The following is a 4,673-nucleotide window of genomic DNA, read 5'->3' as shown; positions in this document are numbered from 1 at the left end:
TGGTGGGGGGCAGGGGGGGGTGAGGGGGGTAGAGAAAGTGAGGGAAGCTGGAAGGATCAGTGGACGATAGAGAGAGCGAGAGCGAGAGCGAGAGAGATAGGTAGATGCAGAGATGGAGTAGTAAGAAAGTAGAGGTGGCTGGAGTGGGGGCTAGACAGAAAAAAATTGAGGCTTCAAGAGATTGAGAGAGGGAGTCAGTAAAAGGGTGAGATAGGAAGGCTACAAAAGATGGGGTAAACGCAAGAGAAACTTCAGCAAGCACAAGGGTGGGGAGCAATTTCCAGTGTGGGGAAGATAGTGTGAGGTTGCAAGGGAGAGAGACAGAATGAGAAAGAGAGAGAGACAGTGAGAGTGCAAGCTGGAAAAGTGTGGCTAGAGGTACAGATATAGGGAATTTGGAGGGATTAAAATGGCTAAAAGGGAAGGGGACATGGGCTAAGGGGAGATGTTAAATATAAGTACAATGATAAGGAAGCTGAAGCAAAAGACCTGTTCAATTCATTTATTGTCATCTAATTTTCCTTTATTCTCCAGACTCAATAGCAATAGGTCCTCCTCCATTGTCAAACCCTAACCACCCAACGCCTAGAGGAAGAACGTCTGATCTTCCGTCGTGAGATCCTGCAACCACACGGGATTAATGTGGATTTCACCAGTTTCCTCATTTCCCCTCAGAGTAACTGGTCACCTAGTTAGGAAAAAGATGAGGAGGAATTTCTTCTCACAGGTGATAGTGAATCTGTGGAATTCTTTACCACAGAGGACTGTACAGGTTGTGTCATTAAGTATATTTAAGGCTGAAATTAACATATTTCTAATATGTAACAGAATGTGGAGAAGGAAGAAAGGAAAATGGAGCTGAGAACTATTAGATAAGCCATGATCTCATTAAATGGCGGAGTAAACTTCTGCTTCAACACAATGCTTAGGAACACAGGAACGGGAGTGGGTCATTCAACTCTCAAACCTTCTTCATTTAATATGATCATGGCTGACCTCAATGCCTTTGATCCACATTGTCCCCCCAACACTTAATGTCACTGATAATCAAAAATTTGTCTCCACTTTAAGCATGTCAAAGACTGAGCTTCCACAAACATCTGGGGGGGAAGAGAATTCCAAAGAATTCACCATTCTCTGAATAAAAGCAAATTCTCCAAAATGTGACAACATGGATTTATCTTTTCTAAACATTTACAAATAAATAACAATCCCAACAAAAGTCATTCCAATTCTTTTGGAATTTTTATTATTCTTTGAAATATATCTATCCCAAGTGTGCTGAAATATTGAAATATCCCTTAAATTTCAATGCATCTTCATGGAGTTATTCTTTAACTTTATTTGCCAATTCATGTTAGCCACTTCATCTATCATGATCTCATAATTGCCCTTATTTAAATATTTAAAAATTGTCTCACACCCACTTCTCTCTCCCTCAACCCTAAGGGCATAATCGCTTGCAGTCAAATCCTCCTGTCCTGACCATTAATTATCACTAAAGTTGTACTGAGCCTCAGATGTGTGACTGCCTCCAGGAACAACGTATCTTCTGCCCTGATGTGTTGCAGTGTCTGTAGCTCAGTTTTGAACTCACTCACATTAGGCTGTAATTCCTCTAATTGCAGACACTTGCTATTGTCCTGTTGGTCTTTAATCACACTGGTACCCAGGAGCTGGCACAATTTGTAGCCAAAATACATCACCTGCCCTGTCAATTGTCCTATATTTTAAATAATTAATTATTTTTTAAATTTAATATATAGTAATGAGTTTAAATCCCAACAACTTTACTATTGCTAATAATCTTTGCTGCTACTAATAAAGCCTTACACTCATCACACTAGTTTTGAAAGATAAATTTGGAAAATACTCAGCAATCAATTACATACCTGCTTTGCCATGATATCTCACTTTAATGTTTCTTAGAACAAGACCTCCTCCCTCACATTAACCATACCCTCACTGAGGAGCTTCACATGATCACAGCAATTTATATTACAGGTGTTAAGCTGCTGTTTGATTGGCAAGCATTTTTTTAAACAGTTAACACATCCCATGTTTGAATGTATATCACTTCTAACAAGTGTAAATGAGCCCTATTACAAGCTCAACTCATTATCTTAGTGAGCTATTACCACACATCGAGTTATTGAGCCTGTGTTGCCCAATCGAGAATCACATAAATAGTTCCCATTTTGTCTTGAGTTTTATAAATGTGGCTAACCTGTATCTAATGCATTTAAATACTTAAATACGGGAAGTAAAGCTGTACACAGTGCTCCAAGTGCAGCAAAACACTGCTATCTTTACAAAACAAAGAACTGCAGATGCTAAAGATCTGAAACAGAAATTGTTGAGGAAACTCAACAGGTCTGGCAGCATCTGTGGGGAGAAAGCTGATTTAATGTTTTGAGTCCAGTGACTCTTCATCATCCCTACTTTTATAGTCAATTCTCCTTACAATAAATGACAATTCCAAATGCAATTCCAATCACTTGGTGCATCTGCACACTTAACTTTTTATGTACCATAACATCCAGATTCATCAGTCCTCAGAGTTCTGCAAGCTCTCTGTATATCAATAAAAAACGATTTTTCTTTCTGCTGAGGTGTCTAAGTTCACATGTTCTAAGTTTTTATGTTCTATGTGCCTTTTTTTGCTCACTCACTTAATCTATACTCATAACTTTTTAAAGACCCCTTATGTCATCTTAAATAACTGACATTTATACTTTATTTTCATCATCAATAAATATAGTTACCATACATTTGGTCACTTCATTCCAATCATTTATTTTGATTGTAAATAATTGAGCTCTTAACACTGATCTTGTGACAGACCACCTATCACATTCTGTAATCCCCATTCTGCCTACCCTTGCCTGCAATTAGTGAGCCAATTCTCTACGCTTGCAAATATGTTACCCACTACACCTAGACCTCTTATCTTGCATAGCAATCTTTGATGTTACACCTTTGTGGGCGGCACGGTGGCACAGTGGTTAGCACTGCTGCCTCACATTGGCCATACTAAATTGCCCGTAGTGTTAGGTAAGGGGTAAATGTAGGGGATGGGTGGGTTTCGCTTCGGCGGGTCGGTGTGGACTTGTTGGGCCGAAGGGCCTGTTTCCACACTGTAATCTAATCTAATCTAATCAAATCTAATCTAAACCTTGTCAAGTGCCTTCTGGAGATATAAGGACAGCTCATCCACTGGTTTCCTTTTATCTCTGTTGCATGTTGTGTTCTCAAACAGCTCTACACATTCTCAAACATGATTTCCCTTTCATGTAAACATCCCTTTAACCCTCTTGGCATTGTTTTTTGATCTTGCTCTGCCCCAAGACACTGCCAAGCTTTTCAGGGTTTTTCTGATGATGTCCTTTACACTAGTCAGCTCTTAATGTGCCAGTCAGCATGTGATTGCTGTGTACATCCAAGTGTGAAATGAAGTGGTAGTTACACTTCCTTCCACTTCCGCCACACCACCCATATACTTTGCACTAAATTCTGACCATAATGTCACAATAAACTAAATCAAACATGTGCTTTGGTAGCTGATCTTCAGGAAATATACATCAGAAAGGGCATAGCATAAACCCATGAGATGATATCACAATTGAAAGGGTTAGACAAAGTTAAGAATGCCTAAATACTGAAACAGGCTTGAGAGGTTTAAAGTGCTTCAGAGGTCCTGAAGAAGGGCTTATGCCCGAAACGTCAATTCTCCTGTTCCTTAGATGCTGCCTGACCTGCTGCGCTTTTCCAGCAACACATTTTCAGCTTTGATCACCAGCATCTGCAGCCCTCACTTTCTCCTTGAGAGGTTTAAAGGCCAACTCTGTCCCAATTTCTCATGTTTCTATGTTGAAATAAGGGAGATCTCATGATTTTGTTTGGTCTGTGCCTCTAAAGTGCTGAGCAATTTAGATTGTGATTGAAAAAAACACCAATTTGTATTTATACAGCACCTTTAAGATGCTGAAACATCCAAAAGTGCTTCACAGGAGTATTATCAGGCAACAGTTGAAATCCAACCACAGGAGGTATTAGGCCAAGAGTTCATAATGTTCATCAAAAAGATATGTTTTAGTAAAGTAGTGAGATTGAAATTTAGGGAGGCAATCTCAGAGCTCAGGACCATGAAAACTGAAGGCACAACCTCCAATGGAAGTGCTATTGAATTAAGAATGCTCAAAATATCAACTTACAAAAACAAAAATAGAAGTTGCTAGAAAAGCTCAGCAAGTCTGGCAGCATTGGTGAAGAGAAATCAGAGTTAACATTTCATGCCCGGTGACCCTTCCCCCGATCCATAGAACATAGAACATTACAGCACAGTACAGGCCCTTCAGCCCTCGATGTTGCGCCGACCAGTCATACCAATCTAAAGCCCATCTAACCTACACTATTCCATTTACATCCATATGCTTGTCCAATGATGACTTAAATGCACTTAAAGTTGGCACATCTACTACCATTGCAGGCAAAGCATTCCATACCTTTACTAGTCTCTGAGTAAAGAAACTACCTCTGACATCTGTCCTATATCTATCACCCCTCAATTTAAAACTATACCCCTTCGTGCTCGCCGTCAACATACTTGGAAAAAGGCTCTCCCTGTCCACCCTATTAACCCTCTGATTATCTTATATGTCTCTATTAAGTCA

The 4,673-nt window shown here is 39.7% G+C and overlaps 1 long non-coding RNA gene across 1 annotated transcript in view; it reads right to left on the bottom strand.

Moving 5' to 3' along the window:
• The window catches only part of LOC122555382, a 32,979-nt gene extending 31,024 nt beyond the window's left edge, over nt 1-1,955 (bottom strand). The window contains exon 1 of the long non-coding RNA XR_006313256.1: nt 1,893-1,955. This is a non-coding gene — a long non-coding RNA (uncharacterized LOC122555382). The remainder of the gene's footprint in view (nt 1-1,892) is intronic.
• Between the last annotated feature and the right edge of the window lie 2,718 nt (nt 1,956-4,673).

Source organism: Chiloscyllium plagiosum, chromosome 1 (genome assembly GCF_004010195.1).
Source record: "Chiloscyllium plagiosum isolate BGI_BamShark_2017 chromosome 1, ASM401019v2, whole genome shotgun sequence".
NCBI classification, from domain to species: Eukaryota; Metazoa; Chordata; class Chondrichthyes; order Orectolobiformes; family Hemiscylliidae; genus Chiloscyllium; species Chiloscyllium plagiosum.
Note: the sequence above shows the minus strand (reverse complement) of the source record. Positions and strands in the feature narration are given on the sequence as shown.